The 19,198-nt window shown below is 59.0% G+C and overlaps 2 protein-coding genes across 4 annotated transcripts in view; one reads left to right on the top strand and one right to left on the bottom strand.

Annotated features, from left to right (window-relative positions):
* The window catches only part of MACROD1 (mono-ADP ribosylhydrolase 1), a 140,500-nt gene that overhangs the window by 71,126 nt on the left and 50,176 nt on the right, over positions 1–19,198 (bottom strand). The gene's annotated exons all lie outside the window — the stretch shown is intronic.
* Positions 1–19,198, top strand: part of FLRT1 (fibronectin leucine rich transmembrane protein 1) — a 72,232-nt gene that overhangs the window by 40,825 nt on the left and 12,209 nt on the right. The window contains exon 2 of one of the 2 annotated variants that reach the window (XM_036995688.2): positions 17,814–18,726. The exons of the other annotated variant lie outside the window; for it this stretch is intronic. The gene's annotated coding sequence lies outside the window, so the exon portion shown is untranslated. The remainder of the gene's footprint in view (positions 1–17,813; positions 18,727–19,198) is intronic. 2 annotated transcript variants of the gene reach the window in all.

Raw genomic sequence — 19,198 nt, 5'->3', positions numbered from 1 at the left:
GCCTGCTCTGTGTGCCCCAGAGAGGCCTGGCTGGCCTGTGGAGCAGGGGGCTGTACCTGTCACCCTCGGCCCCTCCAGGCTGAAGGCCTGGAGCCCCTGCTGGGAGGATGATTTGAGGAAGCCCTTGAAGGCAGACAGGGTGGGGCCTGGAGCAGTTGATAGCTGGGAGGAAGCAGGGCTGTACTGGGGCAGGCTGGGAATTCCTCCTGGAGGAGGTGTGGTTGGAGCTTGGGGGCAGCAGGGGGCAGGGGAATGAAACAAGGCCTTGGGGGTCAGAGCTCAAGGCCAAAGTGGGGTTCAGATTTGGGTGAGGCTCAGGGGCCGGGGGCTGAAGACCTCATTTCTGGGAAGAGGCACTAGATGGAAAAATGTGAGTCCCTGGCTTGGAACTCCAGACTTCTGGGCACCCCATACAGAGCAGGCATGGTGTTGGGGAGTCACCCAAGGGCTCCCCCTCCAAGAGGAATCTGGGAGGACTCCTGGACCTCAACATTTGAGAAGGTTGAGACCCCTGCTCAGGCTTCTTGCCCTCAGCTCCGATTTCACCAGGATCTGAAGGCAGGCACTTTGCTGACCCACCGAGGCACCACATTTCCCTTCCAGCCCCAGCTGTCCTGAGCATAACAGTTCCAGGTGCTGTTTGCACCTCCCATGGCCAAGCAGGGCTCAGTCTCCCCTGGCGTGTTCTCATTTCATTCTATTACAACCCACTGGGTGGGCATCGGTCTCCCCATTTTACAGGTGAGGAAACCTGAGGCTCAGAGAGGCGAAGTGACTCCACAGTAAACATAAGTAAATAAAGAGCAACATTTGAACCCAAGCCCACTTGCTTTAGTGCCTAGGGTTTCCCGTCCCACTGCGCTCCCTCCTCTTGATCCTTGAATTAAGTTGTATTTCCGTAAGCTGCCACAGATCTCGCAGAACGACGTAGGAATACATAATAAGTGTACAAGTAAATAATGAGAGGGCCACAGGAGATGACGCGACCAGTCAGAACTGGAAGTGTGGGGTGGGAGTTCCCCAGGCACCCAGCCACAAGACTCCCAAGGTCCAGGGCGAGTCAGGGGCTGACCAGCAGCAGCTGCTGGGGAGTGGGGCAGTGGCCCAGGGAGGCTGCTGGGTGAGAGTGAGCGCCCAGTGCAGGTGGGAGTGTGGCCAGCGCAATTAACACAAGCGAATTAAACCATCCATACACTGAAATGCAGGGTGTGTGCGTGCGTGAGTGCGTACAAGGGGCTTGGGGGAGTCAGTGCCTGGCTCCTCAGCGCACGGCTCACTTCTTAGCACTGAGACCTTGACGCCCTGTTATAATGCAAATCTGTTGACACATTAATCCCTCCACCCCTGGGAGCACACTGGGAGGATTAGCTCAGCACTTGCAGGGGACAGAGATGAGTCCCCAGGCAAGGGACGCAGGGCCCTCCAGCACGGACTGGAGCAGGCGGGGGACTGGCTGGTACAGCGGAGGGAGGCTGAGTCCAGGCTTCCAGGTCCCAGTGGGTTTGAAAGAAGGACCCCACATTCCTGGGGGGTGACCAAAGGGCAAAAGAGACCCCCAGGGGGCCCTGTCCCCACCTCAGTACTTGGCCCTAGTTCTGTGTGCAGGGCACTGCCTGTGCACGGGCACATGCGCCTTCTGCTGTCCTGGATTACCGCAGCCTCCCCCATCGTAGACTCCTCAGAGAACTCAGCCTCGGAAGGTGACATGGCTATTTCCGGGGCCTGGATTCCTGCCAGTGGCAGTGCGAGTGAGTGAGAGAGAGAGAGAGGCAGAGAGCAGCATGGCAGAGTCCTGGGCAATGCTCCTGCTCCCCCTCAGCATCTCCTGCCCTGCCCGAGCTGCCTCAACATCTACCTCCCTCTGTCCCTGTAACCCCGGCCTGCGGTGGGAGCTGGCAGGCTGCAGAGAAGTTACTAGGGGCAGTGGGAGGAGCGTGAGCTCAGGACAAGGGACCTGGACTTGGGGTACCCCTGCTAACCTCTACTGAGGCCTTGGACAGTTTCTTCACCTCTCATAGCCTCACTTTCCTTTTCTGTAAAATGGGTACACAGTGCCCAGGCAGAAAAACAGCTAAGAGGGACCCAATACATGGCAACGGTGAGAACGGGGCTGGGGACATGCAGGCAGGTCAGCCTAGGGAATGGGCTTGTCCCAGGGCTGCTTGGGTACCCGTGATTTGGCCTTGGCCCCGGCCCCATGCCTCATGTCCTAAGGACTTCAGCATTGCCACTATCCAGCTAGATTGCACAAGCCCAAAGCATGCACCCCTGGGTCCAAAGAGGTAATACCCTGGCCCTGGTGGGGAGCAAGACCACAGGATTATTAGAAAGTTGAACACCCTTCCAGGTTCTGCAAGGCCCCTGCACCCTCTCCCTGTGCGCTGCCTCTGGACAAGTAGGACGGGACCACATGCAAGCACCTGTCTGATCCTTTACAGTATGTCAGCTAGTAACAGTTGGTCCCATTTTACAGATGAGGACACTGAGGTTCCTAGCAGTTCACTCACTTACATGATATTCACTAGTGTGTCTGGGATTCAAGTCCGGGCAGTCAGACCCCAAAGAGGATCAGATGCTGGGGGCAGAGGGCAGCCAGGTGGGGCACATCTGAGGGGATAGGTGGGGTGCCCACGGCCACCTTCCCCAGAGGCAGCGCTGTCCGTAGGCCCTGCAGGGAGGCCCCAGCAAAAGCAGTTTGGCCCCCCCAAGGCTGATTCTGTTCTGTTCAATTTCGAGCTGAAGTGCAAACAGGGCTGAGGCCCCAAATCAAATTCAGGGCTGTGATTTCTCCACTGCGGGTGGTGGCCTGCCTTCCGGGGAGGGAGGGAAAGGGGAAGGCTGGCCCTGGGGCCAGGCCCAACCATGGGGCTCAGGGGTGGATTGGCGGATGAGGCTATCTGTCTGGGGCAGCGGCTCAGCGGGCCAGGATCTTCCACCCAAATTAAATTTTAAGCCAGCTCATAAATCTTCCGAGTCCGCCCCTGCCACCTCCTGGGCCTACCGCTGTAGCCTGGCCGCCCCGGGACAGCCTTATCTGATGCTCTGTGTAGCTGTGGGGCAGTGGGGCAGTGTGCCTCCAGGAGAACAGGCCTGGGGGCCCGCCAGCTGCCAGCTGCTGGGCCTGACCTGGCTGCCCCAGGTAGAAGCTCCGTTATCAGAAAAGCCCAGGTTCAAACCCAGCTCTGCCTCCTCCCAGACAGGTCAGCTTAGGTCAGCTTCTGACTTCTCTGAGCCTCAGTTTGGTTAGCTGTGTGGTGGGGGAGTAATAGGGTCCCCTGTCCGGACGTGGGAAGGAATAAGGGAGGTGAGGTAGTTAAATCCCAGGGGCAATGAAGGTGGGCTCCTCTTGGGGGCCATCACCAGCCCAGCCCCATCAGACTGGTGGGCTGGGTGCCCCTTCCTGTGCGACAGCCCCTGCCCCGGTAGATGGTGAGTGGCCTTGCTGCCACCCACAAGCCTACAGGCCTTTGCCCCCCTGCCCTGGCACACTGCAGGGCAGGCATCCTGGCTGAGAGGCAGGGCCCGGCAGTGTGTGCCCCCAGCCCCAGACCCCATGCAGGGTCAGTGGGACGCTTCCCTTCCTTGTTTATTTTTGTGGAGGTGAAAGGTGCACACAGCCAGCCACACTAACAAGTGCACGGCTTGGAGAACTTTCCATCTCTACACCCTGTGCCCTGTGACCCCCCAGGTAGGAGGACAGAACAGTGCACCGGGGGCAGTAGCCCTCCCCTCCCAGTTTTCTGCCCTCGAATCCTAGCCTGCCCCTCTGCCCCTCCTCCTTCACTCTCCCCCGTGGCATCCCACTGCCCTCAGGGTGAAGTCCAGACCTTTCCCATGGGCCCGTGACAGACACCGGCCGTCTACCACCGCCCAGACATGAGCTTCTCTCCTCACTGCCTGCTCACTGCCTGCTCACTCCCGTGCTGACTGTACCTGTCCAATCCACGTTTAGGGAAGAGAGGGAGGGAGGAATATCAGGCCCACGGTACAGACGACAGCTTCGTGACACCCGGGTCCCAGGCAGCCTAGGAGCAGTGGTTGGCCCTCCAGCCCTCCTCCCGCCTGTGCCAGGAATAGCGGCGGGAGGGAGCCTGCCAGCCCTTCCTTGACCCTGCAGAGGCTGACCTGGCCTCTCTCCACCCAAGAGAAAAGCCAAAGAGGCCTTTTCTGCATAGAGACCGTTTTCTGGCCCTCCACATCTCCCAGCTGATGCCTCCCTGGAACATGTTGGGTGCTAATTCAGGTGGCTGGCTCACCCCAGGCCTGCTCTCCACCCTTCACGATCCCTGGGCCCTGCCTACTCCCACCGTGCTCTGCTGGTGTTTACCCACACAGCGGCCATGCAGCCTCCTCCAGGGCAGCTGCCACGGTGATCTATACCCCCCAAATACATATTTGTCCTCCACCAGCGGTGCACAATTAACATCCCCATCAGCAAACGATGCGGGGCCATATTTCACCCACATCCAAATGTGTACCACAAAGGCATTCAAATAAGCGATGGCACAGTTAAGTGAGGCCTGGGATTTGCGGGTCTAGCAGAAGTGCACCTGTGCAGGCCAGGAAGCCCCCAAGGAAGGGGCATACTGCTGCTGCTGCTGGGGGAGGGGCCATGGGGGCAAATTAGGGCAGGGGAGCTGCCCCTTCACGGTGCTTATCACCCAGACCTCCCCCCTCCCCTTCCACCGGCTGCCCCACACTCCCAGTAGGTCAGGCCAGCTCCCTACCACCCCTGTTCTCCTTGGGGCTCCTGCTCAGGGCAACAGGGAGGGCTTAGGCCAGGGAGGGTGTCTGGCTCCCACCCAGCAAGCCACGTTCCCTGGGAACTGGAATAGGGAAGGTCAAGCTGGGCACACCCCCACCATCCCTACCCCTTCCTAGAGGTCTGGGCTTGGAGGCAGTGACCTAGGTCCCAGGCTGCCAGACACTGCCACTGATACCCCAAGGTGACCGCAGTCTGGGGAGTGGGCACAGCCAGTGCCAGCTACCTGCCAGCCTCACCCCTGCAGCCTGGATATAGTTGGCTGGTGGCTGGACGCCTGGCCCAGTGAAGCCTTCTCTGTGCTGTGGTGGTCCACTGGCCACTTTCCTTAGGCTGTTTGAGAAGATGAGGGGGTGCAGGCAAGGGCAGACAAGGGCTTAGCTCCTCGTTTCCTAGGTGAGGGATGGGAGGGAGAGGCCTAGATTGTGTCAGGAGGGGAGTCCAGGCCTCCTGGGCTGTTTGAGGGGCTGTGGAGGGAGCTGCCAGAGGTCACCTTGCATGGCTAGACAGGCAGGTCCCCCATTAGTACTGCCCCTCTCCTGGCCTCCTCTCACTCCTCCCATAGGCCCCTGGGCCCCCGTGACTCTCCTGTCCCTCCCCAGGGCCCAGGAGACTGTTACTCAGAAAGTGCTGGGCAAAAATAAAGTAGAGCCCCCTGGAGACTCCTCCAGGTGAGTCCAAGTGACTGCCTCCCCTGGGCAGGGACCAGGCAGGTGCCCCAGGGAGCTGTAGCCAGGAGACGGAGGGGCTGTGCGTCAGGAGGCTCAGCTGCCAGGCAGGGCTGGGAGGAGCAGCAGGGACCAGGGGGTAGAGAGCGAGGCCAGGCCCTAACTCTGCCCCTTGGAGGCGGCCAGACTGCACACGGTGCTCCGGGAGCCTCGGATCCGCCATCTGTGAAAGGGAGGCACGGCCGCGCCCCTTGCAGGGCTGCGGTGTGGGAAGGGCAGCCTTGGCCGATGAGGCAGTGGGCACTCAGTGACCTCCAGCCTCTCCTTCCCCTGCTACCAGGAAAGCAGGCCGACGATGCCCTCATGCAGGGGAGCTGTGTGACGCCTCAGTTCCAACGGCTCCATGTCACATAAGCTCTTTGCAGTTTATCTCTCATGGCCTTGAACACATGCCTCTTCTCTGGGTTTAGTGTTTCCGTCAGCACAGTAAGCCAGGCCGCCCTTATCAGCTGCGTGGCCCAGAGCAAGTCACTTGACCTCTCTGGGTCTCAGCTGCCTCATCTGTGACATGGGAACAATATGCTCCCTCATAGGCTCATTAAGATCATGAAATAGTCAATGCAGACAGTTAAAGACTTTGATGGTGCACGACACACAGTAGGCACTCAGAAGGTGGAGGCAGCTATTCTGTTATTACTTGGTAAGGGGTCAGAGTAGGCTGATGGGGCTGTTCACAAACTCATGGGCAGGGTTAGGGGGACCAGCAGGGGAGGGGAGGCTCTGTCGCCCTGCAGGCCTGAGGGGGAAGGGAGACAATGGTTACCTGACCCAGAAAGAGTAGCTGAGGCAGTACAGGGGGCTACCCTACAAGAGGGGGATGCAGCTGGGGCATCCATACTCCACCTGGCTTCCTCTGGCCCTCTGAGGTACTGCTACGGCTCCCCATGGCCAAGTCAAGGTTTTTCTTGAATACTCGGGCACAGGACCCCTGTCTCAGGCTCTGCTCCCCTGGGAAGGCAGCCTTTCAAAGTCCAGCAGGCCTTGGAAAGATGTGCAGCTGGGTGATGGTGAAAACACAGGCATTTTGCATCAGTTCAGCGCACCACTGGCTCTGGGTGGGGAAGAGCAGGGCCCCGGCCTTGCCTGCTGTTTGCCACCCGTGAGACTAGGGTTGGGTGACCAACTGTTCCAGGTTGCCCAGGATTTGTGCTAAAACTGGGAAGGGTCTGGGAAAACCAGGACCCATGGGTCACCCTAGGCCCGGAGCCAGGTACCTAATGTTGCTGAGCCTCAGTTTCCTCATCTGTAACACGGAAGAGCCCACTACCTGGTGGAGTAGGACAGGGACTCCACACAGGGAAATGGATGCAGTCCCAGCAGGGTAGATCGGATGGGCGTATGGGCCGCCAGCCCCTGCCCATCCTGGGGAAAGGGATCTGAGGGAGGGTGTCGCTCCCTTTGGGGAGCCTATTGGTCAGCAGTGATTTATCCTCACACTTCTCAGTGGGTAGGAAAGCCACAAATAAGTAAATTCGGGCAGCAGGGCACAATTATTGAGCCCAGTGCTTTATTTCCCCATCGCGTCTCCAGCCTGGGCTGGCAGTGGATCGATAATAATTTATGGCACAGCCCCCGCAGCAGAGGGGAGGTAGCCAAAAAACCACATTTGCTTGGAGTCACCCTCCCTCTACCAGCTCCATGCTCACAGGTGGCTGTGTGGGCTGGCGTGGGCACTGGGGAGGGAGGCCAGAGATCCAGTGCTCAGGATGACCGAGGAAGTGGAAGTCAGGGCACGGCTGGAGAAGAGAGAGTGGGCAGGGGGCATGCTGCACCAGGCCTGGACCCTCACCACTAGTCAGGCCCACGCTCTGTGGCAGAGACGTAGCAAGAGCACATGGGGCACATGCAGCAGTCATCTCTCCACTAAGTGGTGTGGGGTTTGTCTCGGGTGGGACCCCCAGGAAGAGGTGGACCAGGAGAGGGCAGGGCAGGGGAGGGGCCCAGCAGGGGTCCAGCCCGAGTCTGACCCAAGGGGGCCTCCAGAGCAGAAACAGCACCAGAGTCGGGGGCACCAGAGTGGTCTCCGCTGGGGCCTGCAGGAGGGGAGGAGGGCGAGGGCAGGAGTGGTCGCCAGCACTCACCCTGCCATGGAAGGAGCAGGGCTGTGATCTGCATTTCATAGTTTATGCAGCTGAGTTCATCATGCTTCTTGTTCTGTCATGTTTCCTGCCACTCCAATTTCATTCCTCCTCTGGGGGCATTAGGACATAAAACCAGGATGTTGGGAGGTCAGGCGGCACCACGCTAAGACCACCAGCCAGGGCCGTGCTGGGGGGGGGGGGGGGGGCTGCGAGAGGGTGAGGGGAAGATGCTTTACTGGGTGCTGACTTGTGTGCCAGCGTGCCAGGCTGACCCTCAGGGCACTCACATGGCCTCTAACCCTCTCCACAGGCCTGTGCAGCAGGTCCCCTCGTTATTCCATCTCAGACCTGACGCGCTGGCCGCAAGGAGCACAGCCCTGGAGCTGCATGAGGGGCTCGGCTCCGGCCTCTGACCTCAGGCTGTGACCACCCAACCTCCCTGTAACAGCCCGCACGCCAGCGCCCCATGGAGGCAGCTGAGGCCCAGAGTGGTCGAGGGAGGGCTCACCCAAGGTCACCCAGCATTGGTGGGCTCCCCCTGCTCCCCCCAGGTCAGCACACTCTGGGGGCTCCCGGGTCACTTCTACCCACCACCCCAACCCTCCCTTTGTCCCCAGGTGACCCCAGCCCCACCTGGGGAGGTCCTAGGCTCCATTTTCTGACAGGGGCTGGACAGAAACCTAATATGCAAACAACAGGGGAGAGACCTCCTGGCTGCCCACTCTGAATTAAGGGGGCTCCCTCCTGAGGGCCTCAAAAAACAACCCTTTCAAGGCAGGACAAACAGTACACCTGGGTGTATTCAGAAGGCCAACCAGGGCCCTGCCTAGCACCTCACCCATCAGAAAGTGGGGCCAAACCCCACCCCACCTGTATTAGGGGCAGCAGGGTGGGCCCGGGGTGACTGGTGGCACCTCGCCTTCGTAAGACCAGCTGCCCAGAGAAGCTGGGGAGAGAGCTTTGGAGGGCTCCAACTTCCCTCCACTGGTGCCACCCCTTTTCTTATCTTTTCTTTCTGCCTGGCTCTTAAAAAGAACTAAACATGGATGGTTTCATCTTGAGAGAATTAGTATTCCACTCAGGGCCGGGGGATGCGACTGGCATGTCAAGGCCAGAGCCACCAGGCTGGGAGGGGGAGGGAGAGATGCTGCGTCTGGTGGGGGCCCTGGGGTGGGCAGAGGCCTCCGGCCCGCCCATGAGGTGTGCTGGGCCTTCCAGGGACAGACTGCTTCCAGCCTGAGTCCTCGCCATTGCCAAGGGGAAGGTGGAGGCCGGGCGCGGCCAGAGGGGCTGGCATTGGGTCAGGACTGGAGGAGGAGGACATGGGGGCAGTCGGAGCGGAGACTGTGTGTGGCCAGGACCTGCGGCCCCAGCCCAGCTCGTCCACTCATCCCTTCCCCTGTCATTCAGCTTCCTCTGCTGAAGATGGGTGCACCTCCTGGGTGCTGGGCTCCAAGCTAGGAGCTGGGAGACAAAGGCAGGGACACAGCTGTCCTCACCACTGCATGTCACTGGCACATGGCCACTGCCGGGTACACAGCAGGCACTTACCAAAGACTGGTTAAATGGGTACCTGAACACCATATGGCTTCTGCCAAAGCGTGCTTTGAAGAACATCGAACTCCTGGGGGGTTAACAGGTAACCGCTGGAGTGAACAGAATTAAACTGGTATCTTTACTACTGGACTTCTCAGAGCCTTTAACATGCTAACGTGCCCTGAACCCGGGGAGGAAGCTCAGCCCACAGCCTGCATCTGTTTGAGCACAGCCTCTAGCGCCTGGCCACACAGGGACGGGCATAGAATCAAGACAAGAGTGGGGTTGCGTTCAGGCTCTGCAGCGACCCGCTATGTGACCTTGGCCAGCCTCTGGAATACCTGTTTCCTCAGGTGGAGAACTGAGAACACGATAACCGTGCCTGTGGGTCTGGTATGAATAGTGCTGTTCAGACCTGATTTGGGGTTGCTACTGTAGCCGTAGAGATACCCACATAAAGCACTGAGCTCCCTATGCCTGGGCTGCTGTCAGAATGCACCCAAGTGAGCTGCGGCTCCCGCAGCCTCTGCACTTAAGGGCTCACAACCAGGGGAGGGCAGAGCGGGGAAGACCACTGAGTCCAGGCTGGCGGGTGCAAGGACCAGGGTGAGGGTGCCCCAGAAGGAGGACGTAGGCCAAGGGGTGGTTAGCCAGAGGAAGGGGCAGCACGGCAGATGGGCAGGCCTGGGGGAAGGAAGCCTGGGTTGTTAGGCCCCCGCCTGATGCTCAGTCTGGCCTATCTTTGGCATCTGCCTGGTACAGATTTCTTCCTTAACCGAATCCCTCCTAGTACAACCCTCCTGGTCCTTCTAGTTCCCTCGCAGAACAGGCTCACCTTCTTTCTCTGGGTCAGCGATCCAGAAAGCTGAGGACATCCCCCGATAGTCCCATCCCCGCCTGGCCCACTGCTTGTTCCCTGGGCCTCCTGTCCTGCAGTGTGGCTGTGCATGTGGGGTCCAGAAGCAAGCAGGCAGAGGCAGGGAGGGGGCAGGGTGGAGATGGCCTTCTTCAGTGCAGCCCAACCAGCAGGCGGGAGCTAGGCCCCTCCGTGTCTGGTACAATCAGCCACCCTTCTCTGCAGGGGCCAAAAAGGCCAGGTTGATAGAGAGTAGAGAGCCAGGGGAGCCCGAGAGGCCATTCTAAAGCAGGCTGGGGACAAGGGAAGTCTTCCTGGAGGCGGGGACACTTGTCAGCTAGAAGTGAATGGCAGGCTCCAGGAGTGAAGACCTTTGGAGTCATCCAGTCCACTCCTATATGACCGCAGGGAGACTGGCAGAAACATCATGGTTGCTTACACCATGCGGTGGACTCCAGAAACTGAATGTACTGGTACAATGGGAACGATCATTTACCTCTAGGAAAAGTGGCTTGGGGAGGTTGAGGCCCGGCAATGCTGGACCTCCAGCTCCTCATCTACCAGAATTCAGGAAGTCCCCACCCCCACCATGACATGGCACCCTTGGCTGTCCCTGGGGTCCAAATGCATCCCCCAGGTCATACCAAGTCATGTGCCTGGGAATCCCTCTAGCCCAGTGCCCCTGCCTGGGCCTGCATTCTGGAAGGCAAATGCCTGTGTTTTGGTGGCCACAGGTCAGGGCGGCCCCTGGGCCTATAGCTGTGTGTGCAGCAGGGCCGGGTCCTGTGCGCCCCAGGAGCAAAGGTAGCAGGGGCCTCATCAGCCACAGCTTCAAAGAACCTCGTTCTTAACAAGAGTGGGCTGAGAATCCTTTTTCTTCTTCCATCTCTCCTTAAGGCAGAGTCCCAAATGAAAAGGAAAATATACAATAAGTGGCAATGAGGAAACCTCAGAGGAAAGCCAGGCGTCTGCAGAGATGGAGAAGGGACGTCAATCCACCCTCGCATGAGGTGTGGGCTTCCTCTGTTTATTTCAAATAGTCTCTCTCTCTTTTTCCCCTCCTCCCAAGTCTGGTCTCTCAGGCTGTGCTTTAAGTCCTTTTGAAGTGTTACAACCATTTTCTCCTCTTTCAATTAACAAGAAAAGGAAGCTAATAGCTTCCTGAGGCACTCACTGTAAATATTAACAAAGTCTGGCCGCCTGGCCCAGGCGCACAGCATCACTTCGGCCAGAGAGCCTGTTTACGGGAAGGAGGAGGGGTGAGAGATTTCCAACACGGACGCAAAAATCCCTTGGCACGGGCTTCTGCTAGTGCAGGGAAGCGGAGAGCCAGGGGAGCCAGGCAAGAGGGTGTCTGTCCCTGAGGGCCAGAGGCTGGCTCAGCTGGTGGGAGGAAAGTGGACATTTCTGAGAGAAAAGGCAGCCTCCACCAGCCACACCCAGATAACTTGGAGGACGCACGTGTGTGGCCTGAAATCCCCAGCTCATGGCTTTGAGCATGGTCAGGGGGGCAGGTCTAAGGAGTACTGGCATTTTGGATACAGTGGCTGGAGAAGGGGTGCTGGTGGTCCCCAGGGTGGACCCTAGGCCCTGGCACCTGCTTACAGCCATATGGCTTAGGTCTCCCTGAAGGTATCTGAGGCTGGGGGCTGGGCTGAGGCAAGGGGGATGCAGAGGGGGAGCTGACACCCCTTGAGCACAGCCTGGGTTCTGAAAGTTCGCTGGCCATCCCCTTGGGGGGCCTGCAGCCCTGATCCCCAAGGGCCTTGAGCCCATCAGGCATACTGGCAAAGGACTGCTACAAATATCAGCTCGGAGCTAGAGTACGGACCACACAGGGCCCATATTGTAACGCAGGTGGCTAAGGGGCCCCGAGTGAGAACACGCAGAGGCAGGGTGGCCAAGAGGCGACAGGGTCTTCCGTCTCTGGTTCCCATCGCCTGCCTCAGCCGAGGGCCCAGGCATTAGGGACACATAGCACTGCTCTGCCAGCAAAAGCAGCCAATTTCCTGAGAAAGGTTTGGCCTTGGCTGGCAGCAGCAGACTCATCATCCCCAGGCCTCCCCGGGGCTGCACACAGACCCTCCTTCCTGGGAGCTGGCAGGCATGTGGCAGAGGACCTCCAGCACACCTGGGCCTGTCCCCTGTCTTGAGCTGGCAGATGAGCCACCGGGCTGGCCCCTCCCTGAGGGTAGAGGAGCAGGCCTGCAGAGGGCTGTGTGCCCCACCCCTCCTCCACCCTCCCAACCAGCAGGGTCATCTGCAGGTCCCTCGAGGCCTCCCACCCTGAAGGCTGAAAGCACCCTGGCTGGGCCTGCCCCCTCGACCTCTCCCGCAGCTCCCGCAGGCATGGGAGTCCTCCAGCCACTGCCCTGGTTGGGAGGAGATTTCAAATGCCCAGCCACTCCAGGCACCTGCCTTCTTTTCTGTCTTGCTGCAGCCCAGAGACAGCAGTGCCCACTTGGCTTTTCTAGGCTCCCCCTTGCTCTGCTGCGCCGTGGGGGCAGCATCCTGAACTGACGAAGCCGGGCCTGGAGACCCCAGACAGTGTGAGGGAGGGGATGCAGGGCCCGGAGGGGCACAAGGGTCCAGGCTGATCACGTCCCCGGGCTGTTCTGCTAGCCCAGCACCAGGGGACAGGAGTGAATTCCCAGGCTATCTCAGGCCAGGGCTGCCTCTGTTCCCCAGTTCCTGGCTCCAGCCCACACAAGAGGGAGGGAGGGAGGGGCATCCTGCCATGGAGAAGCTCCATCCTAGAAGAGCAGCCTCCTGGGACCCTGGAGCTGTTGGCTTCTCTGCTCTAGGCACTGCCCAGCCCAGTTCCCCAACCGTCTATCTCTGAGGGTGGGCGCTGGCAGTGGTCCAGACTGCTGGCCGGAGGCATGGCTCCCGTAGCTGCCTGTGGCCTGCCTCCCACATGCATCCCCGAGAGTCTGGGCTCTGTCAGGAAGCCGTGTGATTAGCAGAGGAGCCTGGGGGTCCGCACAGCGTCTGCAGCCTCTCTTCCTCAGCCCCTTCTCACCTGCTGTGTGCGTGCTACGCTGCTGCTCGCTGCGCCAAGCCCGGGGCCAGAGCCGGTGAGAAGAGGGCAGGGTGGGGCCTCTGGCAGGGCAGAAGGGAGGAGCTGGGGCCTCCAAATGCAGCCCCTACAGAGGCCTTCAGCCTCCCTGCCCACAGCACCTAGGGCGCACCAGAATCAAGCAGGCGCGGGGCCCCACGACAGGCCTACAGCAAGGAGGGGAAGGGGCGGGAACCCACTCAGTCCCCGGGCCTGTCTTCAAGGAGCCCTCCAAGTCAGCCCCTTCACCTCAGTTTCACTGTTCCCCACCCCCTAGCCCAGTCGCCCCCACCCAGCCCTGCTCCTGGGAACTCTGTCCTAGCATCTCACTTGTCCTCACTCACATACCCCTGTACCTCCCGTTCTCCACACAGGTCTCGTCATGTCTTTCCCTGCCTGGGCACCTTTGCTGGCTCCCCATGCCCTCAGTATGAAGACCAGGCCCCTCAGCAGGGCATTCAAAGTTTCCCCCAGGCCAGAATGCCATCTCCCACTGCAGCCCAGATCATTGCCCTCTACTAGCTCAGAGCTTTGGGACACCAGCCTCCTCACTGCACCAAGCACCCTCCCCCCTCTGAGCCTTTGCATATGCTGTTCCCTCTGCCCTTCCTGCCCCACCCCCTTCCTACCTTGATGACTGTTACAGAAACAGTCCAAACAGAAAAGCTCTCCACGCCCTGTGGCTCAGGCCCCAAGCCCTCTGTCCCCAGAAAGAGCAAACGCAGTGGCTGTGACAGCCCCCAGGTCCATGCTGGTGAGAGAGAGAGGAGTGACCCACATGATGTGGTGAAGGAAGAGGAAGAGGCCCCATGGCAGGGTGGCCGCCATCCTGGTGGGAGGAGGTCAGCGGTCACAGAACAGACTCCAGGTCTGAGTCACAAAGGGCCTTTTCATCTGTACAGGTTACATGCACATGCTGACCTCTTCCTGGAAGTCCAAAATGAAAGAAAATGCCGGGTCTCCGAGCTTGCACCAGCTGGGACCTGCTTACGATGATCTAAACTCTGCCCTCTTTGCCACAGGGCAGCTCTGCCCAGGGATTGGGGAGGATATGTGGTTCATTTAAAATGTCACTCAACTAAGTCACCAGCCATAAAGCCCACCTGGGTTTCCAGCAGCACATACCAGGTGTCTGACTAATGACACACACATAATAATCCATCCCGAAGAGCCATAGGTTGAAATGAAACAGGAGGGCTAATTGCTAATATAGGAATTAATGCCAGTGAGTACTGATCTCCAAGGCAGCCGGGAACTGTAAAGTTGAAGAGTGTTTTTACTTTAGGTGGAGTCCCTGAGGTCCAAAGGTGGGGGGCGGTCTCTGGAAGACAGACAGGTGTTCAGGAGGAAACCTGGCCACGCCTGTCCCTAGCTTGGCAATGAGCTCACACGTGGTTATCATGAGTGGGAATCTGAAGGACCCAAGAACCAGAATCCCAGCACAGAATCAGCTTCCCCAGGAAGCCCCCCATGATCCACACCCCTCTACCCCCACTGCAGGTTGGGCAAGGCAGGCTTTGGGCTCCCATAGTGCCCTGTGTGAGTCCCGTGCTATGGCCCTCTGTGCCAGTGGCCCCCCCGCTGGACTGCAAGCTCCTGGAGACAGGGAATCCTCTTTGGATCCCGATGTTGTACACGGTGTCTGGAGCGTGAGTTGACTCAGTACATGTTTGCTGGATGGATAGGTCAAGAGAAAGAGAGATGAACAAAGGGACAGAAAGATAGGTATATGGATGGATGGAGAGATGTACAGATGGACAGAAAGGCGGGCGGAGGGAGGGAGGGAGGGACTGATGTAGGGGTGGATGGATGGATGACTGCAGGAGAGGGCCTCAGGAGGGACCCAGGGTCCCTCGGTGCAGTGGGCCTGGGGGACGCCTTGTGTTTGCTTGACAGTATGTTTCTGTGGTGCTGAGACCTGGCACCCTGCAGGGAACTGGCCCAGAGTTCAAGGCCCTGGCTGTCATGCAGGTTGTGCAAACAAGGACAGTCCCCCCACCCGGTGTCGCTGCATCTGCAGATTGGGGAGGGTCCTCCCTGCCTTGCCGGCTTGGCTGGGTTGTCCCAAGGCTCAGGGGAGATGACAAGGCAGCAGTGGCCTGGGAAAAGGTAAGATGCTCCTGCCCTTGCAAACGGTGCGAATGCATGGGCAGATCTGGCCGAATGCAGAGCGCTACAGAGATGGGCAATCGTGTACTTGGCTTTCTTTCTCCCTCTCACATTTCTTTTGATACAGATATGTTATTTATGGCAGAAAGTAAAATTGTGTGCTTACAAATGGAGACTTTTATTATGTTGACCTCAAAAATGTTCTTTAGCACCTCAACACAGAGACCAGGGATGGGGAGGCTGAGGGGAGGGGTGGTGGGCAGAGGCTGTGGGGGGAGAGCCCAACAGCCAACCCAACAGGCCAGGGGCCAAGAGGGGCTCCTGCTTACTGGACCCTTGGGACCCCACAGATTCATTTTGCCATTGATCAACTTGACTGGCCTCATAGAAAGTCCACATGTAACCACTGTGTGGCCTCGGCTTACTCGATCTAGTACTGTGCCTACTGGGCATCCCACGGCTCTGACAGTAAGTGTTTGCCAGGAGGGAGTATTTACATACTTATTCCTGGGCCCTGTTTGTTCAGTGGATGCAGGTGGTACTAACAATCATCATTGGGCACCCACACGTGGAAGGAGTTCGCAGCTCCCACACTCCACCCAGCAAGCTCACATTAGAGACAAACACACATGCCAGACCCCGGGAGGTACCACCATCTGAGGCAGAAACACTTGAGGAGCCCAGTATCCTCCATGGGCTCTGGGGCATGTACTCAGGGTACCCGGAACGTTTGCAGGACCACAGGGAAGGGGGGCAGCTGGGAAGGTGAACCCAGGATATACAAAGCTGGACAAGCCATCAAGAGCCTTGTTCAGACCTTTGGTTTTCTAAATGAGGAAGAAGAGTGGGAGCTCACTGAGTGCATTTATTAAGCACCTACTGTGTGCAAGACACTGAGCCAGGTGCTGGGGATCAGCCTCAGACAAGCAGATTTGGTCCCTTCCTTGAAGCAAGGAGAGAATTCCTTTCAAGACATTACATCATTGTGGTCACAGTTTGTGTGACCATGCGCCCTGGGGAGGGGACCTGACACAGGAGGTAGGGGTGATGTCTGATGTTCTCTTGCAGGAGCAGGGACAGCGTGGGCAAGGCCTGGAGGGAGCCAGCGCCAGGCATTAGGGGCCATGGTGGGAGACGAGACCAGTGGGCCAGGCAAGGCTAGGGCCCTGTGGGAACTTGCAGGCTGCTGTAGGAGTGCTGTGTTTAACCTGAAGACTGAGGAAGGGCCTGACACCAGAAGGAACCACAAGCTGCCTTCCTGGAGTCAAAATTTTGAAAGCAGAACTCAGACAGTTTCTCTCTGTTGTGGGGGAACAGCTAGCTGGAACCTCTGGGCTCGAGGACCCTGCTGCCATCCTTGCTAACTACAGAGGCCCAGCTGCTGCCACCCCCACCTCCGGTGGTACAAAACAATATCCTCACCCTGGTCAGGGAGGCAGATGACCTCATTGGACTCTTTCCATTCTCTCGCTTTCATAGAGAAATTACAATTTATAATTGGATGAAATCACGCGGTGTAACAGCAATAAGAGCTCATGCTGGAGCCCAGCAGTCACCCCTCCTGCGGGGATTCTGTCCTCTTCCCTCCTGCCCAAGGCCCTGCCCCTTCCCTGGGGGCTGTACCCCACCCACCTGCTCTCACCTCGAGTAGTTACCAGGCCCTGGCCATTCAGGATCGATGTCCCATAGGGCTTGCTGGTTCCTGCTCCTGGGGAAGCTTGTCCCAAGACCTCCCCCCTTACCTGTCAACCCGATCAGCCTCAGCCTGTACCCCGCCTGGCCAGCACCCACCTCTCTTCCCACATGTACTTCTGTCGGGCTGGGCACCCAGCAGGAACCAACCCCCCAGTCTAGGCTGTGGACCTATTGAAATGTGCATCCCAAAATATCCTTGTTTTTATTTGTTACAGCCCCAGACAACAATCATTTCTCAAATCAGCCACCTTTGGCCCTACAAAGAAAAGGGCCCAGATGCAGCTGAGCCCAACTGGATCCGGTTTCAAACCAGAGCTAACACTCTCAGATGTGTAATAAAAGCCCTTTTCCAAAGAGGGGCTCCTGCAGGGGGATGCGGACATCAGGGCACCACAGGCCTTCCATGTGCCAAGCTAATGAGAGGCGATCCAGAGGGGCTCGGGTTGGTTTCAGGTTCTGAGGAACAGCCAGCCCTGCCCACCCAGGCCTCTGTGGAAGCAGGAGGGTGGCTGCAGAGGGCACTGGCAGTGCGGAGCACTTGACCCAGCCTAGGAAGTGGGGCAGTCACAGGAGGGAGGCCAGGGACACCGAGACCCAACTTCCATGGCTCCTTGATGCTCCTGCTTCTGGAAGCAGAGGCCAGGGCGGCCCTGCCGGATCCTCTGAATGGCATTTAGCAAGAGGAGCAGGTGCCCGGGGAGGCGGAGCCCGCTCTGGGCTGGGCTGGCAGCCCCTGCACAGCTAGAAGCGCTCCGAACTTCATGTTTCTCCTCCACCCCCAGGAAAAGGGAAACGAGGGACTGGTCTGTTATCTGGATTTGAAAAGAGAAGGGAGATGGTAGAGACCATCCAGATCACGGGAAATTATGTGGTGCCCAGGACAACAGGCTCTGGAGGGATGGGGGGGGAAGAGGCTGCAGGCCGCGCTGCCAGCCCCCCAACAGCTCCTACTTTCCCTGGGCTGAATCACTTGTATTGTTTTTGGCAGGTGAGAAGGCAGGGAAGAGTTGAGAAGAACGACTCCTTTTTGGACAGACAAGACCAGGGGGTGAGGCAGGAATAACGTGTCCCCCGCCTCCCCAGCAAGAAAACCTTCTCTCAGACAGGAGCAGCTGAGCAGCTCTGAGCCCTCCACCCAGCATCTGCCCAAAGAGGCATGTGGGGCCTGACAGCTCAGCGGTGCATGTCGGCGGCTCCCGCCCCGCCGTGAACATCTGAACTCCTCCGCGGGGTAATGGACCCCCCTCTTCCCCCTGGAGACACAGCCTGAGTGGCAGGAATAGTGATTCTTTGGAGACGGGCTCCCTCTTAGCTCTGTCACGCAAGAACGCTCTCTGCACGGCAGCCCATTCTGCCAAGTGACTTAAAGGGATTTAAAAAACACAAAACTTGGTGAAGAAAAGGGGGTGAAAGCCACGTAGAAGCCTTTCAGAGAAGGTGGCGGCCACTGGACAAAAGGGCAAAAGTTGAAAGGAGGCCGAGGTCTCCCTCCCCTGGATGGGTTCCTGGCTGTAGGGCATGCCTGGGGGGGCCATAACACCCTCAGGCTGTGCACAGGAGTCCCAGGGCCTTGGGGGAGCGCCCCTGTGGGCTCCTCATGCATGCCCCTCACTCCAGAGGGAAAGGCCAGCAGCAGGGGCAGCCTAGGTCACAGAGGATGCAGGTCCAGATCCACAGCCACATCTGAACACCAGGAGCCCAGCAGAGCGAGCACAGGGCCTCTCCCCATGCTCTGGGGCACCCCCAGCGCCACCCAATGCCCCAGATCTGCAGTCTGCAACCCAAGCGTCAGGGCCACGGGGCCTGAATGTGACGCAGCCCAGGCCCAGTGGACCAGAGCAGAGGCATCCAGAGCAGAGCTCCCAGCCAGACCCAGCAGGCTCCAGGTCGCAGCTAAGGAGGTAAGGCAGATGCAGATGGGCTGGGGTAGCCCAGGAAGGCCCGGGACTCCTGGGGCCTGCAGAGGGCGCGGGAGACAGCTGGGGCCTGCTCTCTTCCGGGGCCAGGTGGCCAAGCAGCATCAGAGCTCCCCAGATGTGCAGCTCCATCCCACACGGGGTCCCTTGCTCCCTGGTGATCCGGTGCTGCTGGGCTCTCCCAAAGCAGGGTGGACCCAGGGCACACCTAAAGGAGCGGCCTTCCCTGGAGTAAAGCGCTCCTCCCTCCAGCCATGGGCCTGCTGTCCTTGGGGTAGGCCTCACCTTGAGCCCCCCTCAGTCCCACACAAAGGGGGATGGCAGTGAGGCCTTGGGCAGGGCCTTTGTTGACATCAGCCACTGGTCATGGCCCCTGCTGCCCTCCAACTGGAGAGAGCCCGCAAGGCGCCTCCATCTGAGCTGGCCACCCCCTGGCCAGGGTGGTTGATCCCAAGCC

Source organism: Manis javanica, chromosome 11, assembly GCF_040802235.1.
Source record: "Manis javanica isolate MJ-LG chromosome 11, MJ_LKY, whole genome shotgun sequence".
Taxonomy (NCBI): Eukaryota; Metazoa; Chordata; class Mammalia; order Pholidota; family Manidae; genus Manis; species Manis javanica.
This window is presented reverse-complemented; position numbering and strand designations above follow the sequence as displayed.